This window comes from Barbatula barbatula, assembly GCF_947034865.1.
Source record: "Barbatula barbatula genome assembly, chromosome: 2".
Classification (NCBI taxonomy): domain Eukaryota; kingdom Metazoa; phylum Chordata; class Actinopteri; order Cypriniformes; family Nemacheilidae; genus Barbatula; species Barbatula barbatula.
Window position 1 is genome coordinate 10,144,794 of NC_136767.1, and position 13,911 is coordinate 10,158,704.

The 13,911-nt window shown below is 37.8% G+C and overlaps 1 protein-coding gene across 2 annotated transcripts in view; it reads left to right on the forward strand.

The window, feature by feature from the left end:
- Positions 1 to 12,100: 12,100 nt before the first annotated feature.
- Positions 12,101 to 13,911, forward strand: part of mef2cb (myocyte enhancer factor 2cb) — a 63,463-nt gene continuing 61,652 nt past the window's right edge. For both annotated transcript variants that reach the window (XM_079474793.1, XM_079474795.1), the window contains exon 1: positions 12,101 to 12,296. The gene's annotated coding sequence lies outside the window, so the exon portion shown is untranslated. The remainder of the gene's footprint in view (positions 12,297 to 13,911) is intronic.

Sequence of the window (13,911 nt, forward strand, 5' to 3'; positions counted from 1 at the left end):
CTTGTTTGTTTGTATGTTTGTTTGGAAGACAACCATTTATTTCATAAAGCATATTTTAATCAATTGAATATTTGGATCATCCCTGGAAAAAAAAGATAGCTTATATTTCGAATCACATTATATTATTTCAAAATATTTTCAAATTTTGTTGTAAAACATGTCAAAATAAAGTTAACGAATTAGGTGAAAGAGAATTGGAGAACATATAATCTAGAATTGAAATCTTTCAAGTCAAGGTTTAAAACATGGTGTTTTTTTTCTCATCGCACAATGTAAAAAGATATATGCAACAGAAAAATACAAATAATTTCCTGATTTGTTTTGCTTAACAAACATTTCCACCCAAAGACAAAGGTAGGACCATAATGTTTGGATTTATCCCTCTTCTCTTGTTCAAAAGTGTCACGAACTGCCCTTATACTTGTTCAGTCAGCCTTTTAGCTCACTGTTCATCAGATTCTCAGAACAGCTGCCAACCCTTGAAGCACATGTTTTTAGCTATATTTGTGCTCTTTTTGGTAGCGAAGGGGTAGACACTTTAACCTAATAGACCTTAATGCTTTTGGCTCTCGGTGGAGGTAATTGCACCGCGTATCCATCTGTCCTGACCTCTTTCTCCACTGCTGTGCTTTGACAAGAGCTGGACAAGTGGATCCTATTGCCAACAAAAGGGACATGTCCAGTGTATTTTTAAAATTTTCTGTTCAATTCGTAAGAGGTCTTTGCAGATGAAAACAGATGTCTTTGATAAAATGTGACACTTTAAAGATTATGCTTTCTTTGATTGTACCTTTATTTTAGGGAGGAATATAACTGTACATGTACTGTAAACAATCTATAGTTACAAAGCCCAAAACAATAACTATTTAAAGAGATTTGTTGTTTATCAAAGAAAACATTTTTTGATCATACTTGCAGCATTGCACTAATTTCCATGACACTACAGGCTTAGCTGCTTAGTGTAAGAGCTGGATAAACAGTGAATGTGACCTGGGGTGACGGCCGAGCATGTCTTTGTCCAAATACAAAAAAGCAGGATGTACAGGAAAAGTAAGCTTTAATAAATTGAAACATGAAGGGTTATCTGAACATGAAACAGTAAACAGAAACATGCGTGAACGAGAGGATTGTTGTTCTGGTAAATGACGCAAGTTCTGGTGACGAAAGCGTCAGTGTGAAGACTGCCAAACAAATAGAATAGTGCACCGTTCTTCACCGGAACTTACTACGTCCATTTAAACAAACACATCGATTCACTTCAGAAGATTTTTTTCTTCACAATAATTTTTCCCTGAGGAGAATAACTACACCCTGAATGAATCTCCATCCACACTTTTTGAGATTTGATCTCATGTCGCAAGGTTTATTGTGGTGTTTTCTAAATTCAATATAGGTTGCATAAAAGCAAACTGAAATACTGCATAATCAAATATACAGTCATCTTATAAATAATATTGACCTGAATATGTTCATCACAATAAAATCAATCAACACTGTTATTTTGTGTTATTTTTTTGTTTGTTTAGTTTGGGGTATGAACATAACAAGGATGAGTAAATAATAACAACATTTTTATTTTGGAGAAAACTATCCCTTCATGTAAAGGATAAAGGGGTGGTGTTTCATGCATTCTGACTTCTTTACAAAGTTATGTACATGCTGGCTTCTCATGCTTTTTTATAACATGAAATTCCCTTACGTAACAACGTTTCTTAGTCCCTTATTGGACAGTTCTCCCAGAAAAGCCATGCCCCGCAGAGGGGCGCAGAGGTACCGCAGGTGGGCCGCGACGGTTCCCCGAAAATCCCAACCTTTGGAACGCGATTGCAAATTCACAGAGGGCAATGTTCCGTATGAAGCTGTGTGCGTGAGCGGCCGCGCAGACACCTTGTAGGTCCTGCGGGGAATTTTAGGCTATGGTAGCCTTGCGATGCTAAAGCTTCGAAATACCAGTGATGCCTCTCTATTTTAGAAACCGTAGTACCATAGTTAATGCATATGCGCATTAATATTCATTTGAACACTTACATTTGCCTTTTTGCGGTGTTTATCTTCTAAATGAATGTGTGTTTTGAATGACTCGGGCGTCACTAACTGGCCGTCTTAGTTTTGCATTTAAAGTAAGCCTAATATTTCCCTTTATAAAGACTGCTGTATCCATGAAATTTGTCCCGCATTTGAATTAGTTCCCACGTGAAAAATGATCTAGTGTACTTTAGTATTTACTACAGTAAACTACTAAAACTCACAAAGTCTTGCCATAGTAAATATTTAAGTACAGTATTTGCTACAATTTATCCAATTACTAAAATTAATACAACAACATATTCTATAGCAAAGTATAATACAGTTTACAATAGTAAATACAAAATGTTTCACCTAAATACGTGTTTTCTATATAGGTTTGAATTATAGGGCACAGCATTGTGAGACTACTTGCTATCGAGATACTTCAGCTGGTATTGTGTCGTAAAACATGTTTATGGTACCGTGACAAACCTAAAATAAAGTGCCTTTTCATATATTTCTGAACTTGGAAGGCTGTTTAAAGCTGTTGACAGTTATTAAAGATGTAATGTGCTATGTACGTGCATAAGGACAAAACACTAACTCATAGTGAATCTAATACAGGATATTACGATGATGTATCGTGTGCTCGTGCTGTAGTCCTGGCCCCCTGCGATTCAGGGCTCGCCTGTTTTCAGAAATAATCGTACAGCTGTATCTGACTTCTATAATTGTGAACAAACTTAAGACTCTTCGAAGATACGAAGTATGCAATACTACTCTATAGGTACTCAAGATGAATATGGGATTGCCAGAAACTGTTACATCCTCTTTAAACAAACAAACCAGTGCTTTGATTTGTTTTACTTTATTTGTTTTATCTGCATATTAAGTTGGGACAAAAGGAAATCTTTAAAAAAAGGCAAATACAAACTTCAGGTTTAAAATAACTGCACATATAAAGATCATGGCCCCAGTTAGAGCCCCAGTCACTCCGCCATGACCCTTGAATTGTCTTACATCTTGAAACTTTCACATCGATGGCTTTATTTGTCACTCTGCACTGCAACCAAAAGCATCATGTCAGCTATGGTGAGATTAGAAAATTACACAAATAGAAGGGTGAAAAGGTATAATTGAAAATGGCAAAGGGTTGAATGGGGAAGACATTTAAAATGAGAGCTCTGTGTTGTTAGGCTGGCACGATGTTGGGAAGCCTTGGAGGAGCATGCTGAAGAATCATTACACTTTGTGACAGTGCTCCAGGACAGCGGCCTTAGGATAAAGCTGGCATGTCGCGCCCAGACAAACAAGAGCGCAGTTTAATCACGGAGATTACTGCACTGCGGCTGCTGCCATGACAGGGACTAATTGAGGAAATACAAGACACCTTCTAATGAACATCTAATTAAAGCCCCATAATGTTCCATCTCAAGGAACATACTAAGGAAAATAAGACAGGGCACGTTGTCGAGATGAAGAATGTAAGCAAGCTCGTTTTGGTTTGTTTCCTAAAATCATTATTATATTGTACATAAATGTATTTAGATAAGACTACTGGTAAGCGAAAGCACTTCGTATTAACATTTAATGGGCATTAACAGTTTACAATGTAAACTATACAGTATGTTTTTGCAGAAGAATGATCAATGTTCAATGCTTAACTTCCTGATTGTCAAGCCCTCTCCATAGGAACTTTTTCAGGACAATGTTCTCTTGTGGGGCTTCTCTTTAACATTATGGAGTGGTATTTCATTTAATTTAACCAAGGTGCCAAGTTTGGATGCCAACATATAACCTTAAATGGTACCTTAATTTGGACCACTGTGGGTCCAATTATATTTAGATTCACAGAACTCTCGGAGTTGCATCAGAAAATTACCCTTAGCAACCAAGGCATATAACAACATTATTATCTGCATTATAACAAGCTAGTGACTTTTTGGAGAGCCTTTTGACATTGCCATTCAATTCTGTCTCGTATGGGCGACATAACGAAGCCTAACTCTGAGGACGTATGCCAAGGATGAGACGCTTTTTCAAGCTGTCACTTTGCTGGTCATTTCACCCTAATTGGGACATCACCGATCTGCTTTCCCTGAAAATATGTCACGGTTTGCCCTTGTAATTATGATGTTCCTGTCAAAGGCTGTAATATTACACCAAACAACTCAACTTTTTCTTATTTGACCAGAATGAAACACAATTTCTATTATATGTAACCTTTGTATATACCACAAAGTAACTCTGAGGAAACTTTCTTCTATTTTTCTTCTAGTTCCTTAAAAAAGTTGAAATCTTTTTATGTTTAACATCTACAAAGGATGTTTGAGACAAATTAGAAACCTAATTATATTGATGTGACATTAAATATACACTAGAAGTACGCATCATTATCTTCCGTTTGTTGAATGTCCTTTTTTGTGGGTTTCTGTGTTTGGGGATGAAATCCGTGAATTCCATCATATCTTGTGTTAGATACTAAACATGGTAGTAAATATAGATACTAAACCGGCACGATTATGAAATATTATTAAGGTTGTTTGAAAAAGCCACAGTTACAGCTAATGATCTATCCAAACTTTAAAAGATGCTTACCATCACAAATTACACGAACATCAAATTCGCTGGAGCTGTTGCTTAAGATACATGATTATAAGACCTTAATATGTACAAAAGAAGAGATCTGTACCTCATCTCTGTGTAGGTTTTCCTTGGCTTTCAACACAAACAATCTGTCACCAAGATTTAGTCAGGGACAGAGAAATGGCAATAGAAATATCCCTCAGGTTAAAACCCTTTTTTACGGATGGTTTAAGTAACAATCACCAAAATTTATAGCATGAACATTAATTGAAGAACTATTTGGCCCACATTACCCACAAGAGCATTAGTGAACGAAATTCCCTTTATCAAACATTTTGCCAATTTTAGTCTTTACTCAACTGTTAATATGTTTGACAAGTCCTTTAAATCAGTTATACCGAAAAGGCTGTTTGATTGGACCCGTTGTCACTTTGAAAAGGATGCCTGAGGCTGGTGATTGACTCACTCTCTATGGAATGAGAGAGTCTTGTGAGAGATGCTGCTCTGGAAGTGTCCGTTGGATTAGGAGCTATTATGGGAACATCTATTATGACACCTAAATCATCAGCTGCAAGACGCAGCCAAATGCGCCATGAAACGGACCCGAGAAGACCTCACTCCTCACACTCCATCTGTGCTACTTGTCACACGCTTTTTCAGAGCTGCTAAGAGAGCAGGCTGGGGAGAAAAGAAAGATGTACATATGTAGGCTCTTGATATATACAGTGCATCCCGAGGACCGCTAACAAAAACCTCATTGAGGTGAGATGTGTTTGTTTCCATTACACACTCTTGGGGTCAATCCACCACCCTATTGCTGGGTTTTAATTTGTAATAAGACATGAGTTGTATGAACGATCAAATTGTCAAATTAAGTCTGACAACGGAATTCATTTTATGAAATGCAGTCCATCCATCCATCCGTTCTCTGAATCTGCTTATCCTCTATTGGGTCATGGGATTTAATGCAGTTGTGTCGAACACATGCTCGTTTATGAATGAGATATACAGAACAAAGTTAGTTTGTATGAAAGTACCATGGTAGGTCTTGCCCCATTTGCTTTTACCTTGAGGTGAGTTCCTTCCATCTAATTACAAGATAAAAGCTGCCACTTCCAGCGTGCCCAGGGCATGCTCCCAGAATCAGAGTGAGTTAAGGCAAGAGAGAATGAGTTAGGTAAAACGTGTTCTCGGGTTGCCATGGACACCTGTCAGGGCGTTCAAGTTCGAGCTCTGAGCACTGAAGGCAATGAAGGCAATGAAGAATCTGAAGGTCTAATGTAATCTTAACAATTTAAGCAAACTGTGTTGTTTGTGTTTTTAATTCATTCTTTTTAGAATTACTTATCCGGACATGCTTAATAAAAGTGTCTTGTTTACATTGGAGGCCTGACAACAAAAAGGATAACGACAAGAAAATACAACACACTGGACCGTTCACTGAATAAGCACCTCCATCGGCAGCAGGAAAAGCTTGTGTCTACCGTCTGTCAGATGTTGCGGCGCCACATCAAGTCAAACAAGCCTATTGACTCCCGTGTATCTTGTGACCGATTCCTTCATTACGTCGGCTTTAAATGTGAACGACAGGTGTGTTTGACTTCATGCAGCGCCAAAGAACCAGCAGGCGGATTACATCAAAGAATAGCTAGAGCGATTCGAAAAAGAAGAAATTCTTTGATGTCATCCACCTGTCGGTTAAAATAAGGTATGGCTGTTATATTTATAACAGCAAAGTCTATTACCAGGTGGGCAATTCCAGTGTTATGGATGCGACATTTGATTGACTTGGAAATTCTCAGAGAATGTCTATATTATAAATATATTGAATCATCTGTTTATATTTTACTAAACCCCTGATGAAAGAGTCCAGACATCAGTCTATGCACAAGCTTTCTATTGAAAAAAAATTGTTATGGATGTGACAAAAACACGCTTTTTGAGAGACAACATGGATCCTAAACAGAACATTTCCTTTAAATTTAAATAAAAAACCTTTAAGCTTATGCTAATTATATGAGTTTTTTATTTTAAATGTTACTTTCAGGGATATCTTCCTATAAAGTTATCTTCCGCAGTGGTGTTGCTAGGCCCTTTTTTAGGGGAGCTAAAGTCCCCTTAAATTCTAGCTTAGTCCCCCTTAAATATTGTGAGTAATTATGTAATCTTTACAAGAATTCAAGATCACTTTATAATCCCCTTTAAAACACTTATTATGAAAACGGCAGCAGGCTGAGTTATTGAGCGCATTCTTCAGTTCACAGTGACCCGAGCAGCAGCACAGAGTGTGGAATGAACGCCATAAACAGAGTACAAAGTGTGTGCATTAACATGACATCTGCATCTTTGCCATTCTTTATTGTAAATGCAGATTACATAATATGATGCTGGAGCAATACAAGACCCTTTCCCATCCACTGTAAAAAGTTTTGTCTGCATTCACCCCTCTTCACACTGTTATAGTAGTTTACATAACCTCCAGCAAAATGAAAGCTCTTGACACCAATGACGGCAAACTTTAGAAAACAATCATGATGGTATTGTAGCGCACAGATATGTGCCATTCATGATGAAGTGCTGTTTTATTGTTCTACACCTAGTTATAGAGAGCTGACATTACTTTTGAGAGCCCTGTTAAGACGACGGGCACATAGAGTTACTGTAAATCAGCCTGGTGCGGCCGCTGTGCTATTCATTTTTCTGAGGAAACAGAAGTGTACCTAGAAGCTCTTTGTCGTTTTTTCAGACAATTCAGTATTTAATCTAGATCTGGGAACTGTAAGTAGTAACTGATCAGAAGACCTCGAAGACCTAGCCAATGTATGACGTTTTATTAACAAATCAAGATGCGTTTGTGCCCGACCGTTTAAACAGTAAAAGTTTGTATTCTATACGGAAGCAAACTGGCAACCATTGGAGAGAGGACAGAATCGGAGTGGTGTGCTCATGCTTGCATTTGCCTGTAAGCAGCCTCCCCGCAGCATTCTGCACGGCCTGTTAACGTGCCAGGGCTGTCTGGCTAACTCCTAAATATAGAGCATTGCAGTAATCGAGTCGCGAAAAAATAAAAGCATAAATAAGCTTCTCAAGGTCCTTTACAGAAAGAAAAACCTTTGCTTTAGCCAAAAGTCTCATATTAAAGAAGCTAGATTTTACAACATTATTTATTTGTTTATCAAATTTAAGGTCTGTATCGAATAATACGCCTAGATTCTTCACAACCACTTTATTGTAAACAGCAGGTGGCCCAGATTTTGAATTGACATATTATCCGTTTGTCCAAATAAAATCATTTCTGTTTTATCATCATTTAATTTCAGAAAATATAGAGCCATCTGGCTTTTTATGTCCTTTAGGCAGTCTAACAATGGAGTTAAAGCATTCTTGTCTCACTTTTGAAAAGGCAGATAAATCTCTGTGTCATCGGCATAGCAATGAAAGATACACCATGTTTCCTTAAGATCGATCCTAATGGAAGTATATATAATGAAAACAAAAGAGGAACGAGAATTGACCCTTGAGGAACACCACAAGTAAGAGGAGCTGAACTCGAGAGGCAGTCCCCAAGTTTAACTTAAAAACCTCTGTTTGTTATATACTTAAACCACTGAAGGGCCACCCCTCACACTTCAACATGATGTTCCAATCGAGAGACCAGAATGCTGTGATCAACGGTGTCAAACGCTGCACTAAGATCTGGTAACACTAAGATTGCAGAGGCTCCAGAGTCGACAGTTAATAACATGTCATTGCAAACCTTTAAGAGTGCTGATTCTGTGCTATGTAGTGCCCTAAAACCTGATTGAAATCTCAACCACATAATTTTATTTCTAAAAACGTTTTTAATTGATTAATAACGACCTTCTCTAACACTTTAGAGAGAAATGGCAGTTTTGAAATTGGTTTAAAATTAGATAAATCTGTAGAATCCAAATTTGATTTCTTAATTTGAGAGTGTACTATAGCGTGTTTGAAGTAAACTAGCATATAACCCGTAGCTAAGCAGCAATTTATCAGGATCAAAATATTAGGACCTACAATATAAAAAACCTGTTTCAAGAAGCAAGTTGGTATTAAATCTTGAGGACTGGTTGAAGGCCTCATATATTTAACAATCTCTGTCAATGTCATTAGAGAAACAGGGTCAAATTGGTAGAAAGTAGGAGAACAAGTCAAGGTTGGGACTTATGGATCATAATTAAGAGACTGAATAGAGGATCTAATATCAGAGATCTTCTCCATCAAGTATTCTCAGAAATAGGTGGATTAATAACAGCATTTCATGTGCTAAAAAAACTGGATTACAACGATTCTCTTCTGAAAATATTGAAAACCTTGAATCGCCCCTTATCTTCTGTAATGTGAATTGTGTTTTGTATTGCTGACAAGTCTTTATGTTTATGGTGGCGGCGTCCGGGTTCCAAAATAATGTTCAGCTCGAGGGGGTATATATTTGGATAATCTAATCAATTTGCACCTACACATATCATGCTTTAAATTCTTTATTTACTCGCCCTATTCAAAGCTGCACTTTTGGCTTAGCTTACACAAATACTCATTTAACAAACAGCAGCAGCAACAAAAGTAATACGTTTACAGTGAAATTATAAAAAAATAAAGAAATACATCTTTTGGTTTCCCTCTTACCATCATATAGCCCCTTTTATTTGAGTTTTTTGCAATTGGAGTAGCATATATTTTTATTTTGATTGCTTAAGTCATATTGTAAAATCATGCAATTGGTTGGTTTAGTTTGATATGTTGACACTGTACATGTATTGAGCTGGTGTCAAAGACTGATCATGCAAGTGAAAAAATCTTTTTAAAAACATAGGCTACTTAGAAACCCTTATTGTATTCCTTTTGTAGTTTGGAGTAGTATTCATGTAACAGCAGGGTGGTTGTCATCATAGAGAGTCTCTATGAGAGCTAGTGGCTGTGTCTGTGGCAACCATAGTGGTAATAGGGGAAAAATAAGCTGAGGCACCAGCCGTAATCCTGCTTTCAGAAGATCCAGATGGCTAACCTTTCAGTCAAAATATTGTTTTTGGAAAGAGGTGTGCAGACTCCTACCTCTCTCTCGTCTCTATGTGCCCCCACCCACCCCCTTCTTTTCCTTTTCTGTGCTTCATCAGATCTATTCAGGCTGAGAGCTCATGAGAGTTTTAGCATGGAATGCGCAATCATGTGACATGCTACACGTGTGTCCACGGATGAATATGTGTGTTAAACGTGGGCTCCCCTCAGTCTCCTGGGCAGGACACACACAGAGCGACCTTGTGTTAAGGAGATGGCTGACTTGAACCTGCCCACGCCACTCAGTACCGTTGATATAAAGACCACCAGTGGATTTTCCACATAGAGGTACAGTTGCTGAGAGTACTGAAAACTACTTAACATGTGTTATGGCATATGCTGATTTGGATATTCAAAACAATTCAACGGCCAATTATCTACCCCAGAGACCACAGAATAATTCCAGCAGATAACAGAAAACTTCAAATAGAATACAACAATTGACAATTTTTTTTTCTATTGCATCGAAAAAAATATGTATTTAGTTATAATAATATTATTATTAAAAATAATAATAACATTTTAAATTAATGCTTTCTCAGTTGGAAAACACTGCATTTCTATTACAATAGCTACAAAATACTTGAATACTATTTTATTAGTATTTAGTTTAAATAAAGGAAAAACATTTAAGGAATGGAGTAAATGAAAATATAATAATTATTTTATTCAAAGTGTTTTGGTTATTTTCTATTAGAGTTCAGTGTTTCCCAACTGAGTAAGACTTTTTATTTAATTTAACTTTCCAAAGACAATCTCACAAAATTCCTTAGCATACTTTCTTCGATAATATGGTTAAACCTAAAACCATCATAGTAGTTAGTTGATCCAAAAATAAGTATACAATATATAATATATAATCATCAATTGAATGATCAAAGAATATGAATTGTTTCCGTTATTCAAAATCTTAGAGGTCTGTCTGCCAAGGTACTGACATTAATCCGTCAGTAAATTATTTTTAACGTGCTGTCAATGACCGAATTGCGCTAAAGGTTTAAAGAAAACACAGCCTGAGGAAAGATGCAGTTTTGCCCTTCCTATTCGCCTTCTGTCACCTTTAAGATAACAGAGCATGTGGTGTAAAATACAGACATACTCACCACACTAAAATATACACATACAATTTTTTTGAACAAATCCTTCTCTTATTCTCTCTCTTTCTCCCTCACACACGCATACTTGGGTTCAGTCGGTGTGCCTCATGGGGGGAGCCGCTCTGGCTCCTGTGGTTGAAGGCTAGGGCGTCTTTGCTGCTGTGCATTGCCACACTGGTCTTCTTTCCTCCGGAGCCGCGCAGACAGGCAGACTCCTACAAGTTGCTGCCGCTTCTGCCGCTGGAGCATGCAGCCTGTCCAGCAATGAGGGCTCTAAGAGCGCCCGGCCATTACACATAGAGACGTTTCAAGCAAAGAGAGAGCGAGACATTCCGGCTTAAAAATTGTTTATTCAATATAGGAAAGAACTGTCTGTGACTGGTTTAGGAGGAAGGAGAGAGCCAGAGGTGTACTAAACCTGGGTAAATGAGTCTACGTATTGTAACACAGTTAAGAAAAGTGGGGACGGCCAATAATAAATGCAATTACAAGCAAATTATGTTTTTGTTACTAAGTGCTCTGTACAGTACCTTATCCCCCTTAACAGTTTCCTGTTCCCTTGTGACTGACCTGGTCTACATCCTGTTGCCGTGTTTTTACAGTCAACAAACACTTTTACTGCTTTCTGTCATATTTCTGTGTCCCATACCGATTAAATCCCCATTATGCTTTCGTAACATTAGCTATCTATGATGAACTCATTCCATCATACCCAAAACCCATTCCCGGTAAAGGTCACATATCCCCTGGATATTGCAAACAGAGTCAATACAAATGTGATGTCACAAAGAGAATGGAATTCTGTGACCCCCTGGGACCTCGTGTTTGAAGCAGTAAACGCTTGTCTCCCTTGTTGTTGTGCTATTTCAGGTTAAAATATCATTTATAATTGGATTATCATAAATACGTCTTGAAAATGCATGTTGTGTCACGGACAGCATAATGTGTTACGGTTTGATGTTATTCCAAAAAATTAAACTAATCAATGGCTCATACCGGAAGGTGCTTTTACTCCACACCTTTCACACTTAAAAATGTGCTATAGATAAATCAATCGATCATCATTATGTACATATTCATACAGTATGGACAGCAGGTCCGGTTTTGTTTGATGTTCTCTTCTTGATGACAGTTGGGAACAGCGATCTGGGCCAGCAATTCCAGCAATGTCACTGATATCTCTAAACCTAAATATAACTTTAAGGCTGGAGAGACAGGAACAGGTGGAGATCGGGCAACGCCAAATACTTCTGGGTAACTTTATTCATGGGGGGGGGGGGGGGTGTTAAGGGAGTAAGTGTCTGATTTATGTGCGTACGCATAACACCCATGTCAGATTCAAGAGAGTTTGCAGGGTAACACAACCCACATTAGGGTTTCTGTTCAAAGCCAGCTGGCCTGGCTTTATAAATGCAGGACATTTCTTATGCTTAATATTATGTAAATATGTTTTTGTGAAAGTTTACCTTACCTGCCCGACAGCTGGAACTGCAGGGTGTAACTTCCTGGGGAAGCACAAGATCGGCACCGGTGAGTTTTTCTCTCCAAGCTCTTCCCTTCCTCTTTCCCTTCTTGTGATGAGCTGAAAAAATGTGTCCGTGGAAAACACGAGAACTGCTCAGTGGCTGGGCACAGTGTGTGCCGATAGTCTGCATTAAACGTTTTTGTGAGGTAGTTCATTTTCTGAGGATTTGTCCTTTTGTAGGAGGATTACAGTTCGAACAATATGAACGGAGACGTTTGAGTGGGTCTTAAACAGTCATCTCGGGTTAAAAAAACATATAAGCTACGAAATGATTGAATATAATATTGAAAATAATCAGAAGAACGGGCACTTTAATGTTGTCCTTGTTCCTCAAAGTCAGGGTAAATTATGACTCTTGTTTGCGGTAATTGAATCTAACAACTATTTGCTTGGTTTGAAGTGAAGCGTAGGGAAACTACCTTGCCCCAGCAGACTGTTTGTATTAGATTGTCCTCACTTCTGAGCGAGCTACCATGACATGATCAATATCAATTTGTATCACTTTGGCCTTAGTACAAGTTTGACTTTGCTAGTTTAAGTTTAAAAAAAACAAGGGAATTTGTGAGCTTTCACAATAGGAGCAGTCTGAACAGTTTGCAATTGAGAACTTTTGAGCATGAGGAAATCTGTGGGGAGTGTTTAAATGCCTTTTTAAATTGGAATTGGTGTTCTTTATATATTACATTTATAAATATATATATGATGAAATGTATATATTTAAATTTGATTTCATAGTCCTATATAAGTGTTGCTAATGCATTGAACATTTATTCTATATAAACTTTAAATTCAAAGGGTTTAAACAATCGAACTGAACTTAGTTTTGACATTGAGAATCCTTTTAGAATAGAATTTCAAGCCCAATCTGCTTTCTCGTCTAGCACAGGTTATTTACATTCTGAGAACAATATTTCTGAGGCAGCATATTTTTAAGGAAGCATCCCTTACAAGCTTTCTTGCCATCTAATCCGTCTCTTCCTGGGTGTTCAGGGGGGGACATTCTGCACCCCCCACCAACCCACCCAACGGAGACACAGCCAAAGCAGCTCTGACCCAGTTTACCAAAGCTCCCATGTTTGTCATTTGAAAAACTTTCTCGCTACCAAAATAAATAAATAAATACAAATCTTTGATCTGAATTGTGGTTGGGAAAAGCGTTGTTTTCTTGCAGCAAAGGTGGTGCACTTAGTAAAGGAGGCACCCCTTTCTTTTTGAACTGTTCTCTGACTATTCGCCAGTGGCTATGTCAAGGATTCAGTTTGTCTGTTTGTGTGAGTGTGTGATGTGTGTGTGTGTGTGTGTGTGTGTGTGTGTGTGTGTGTGTGTGTGCGTATGCTAGTCCTCTTCTCCGAGAACTCACAGACTTTACAATCCCAAATTACAAATTGCAATAAATCGAAATTACACAAATTGTGCAGTCTGCCATTGCATTTTTTTCTCCTTTTTACATTTGATCCAAGCACAACCTTAGCAAACTCTTGTATCACCGCCACTTGCCGTAAAGTGTGTGACAAAGACAAACCTGTTAGCGTATGCTACTTATACAGCTATTAAGCCTGCATTTACTGTGAAACATATACAGTGCTGAGAAATCAACCCCCCCACGTTTATTTATATTAA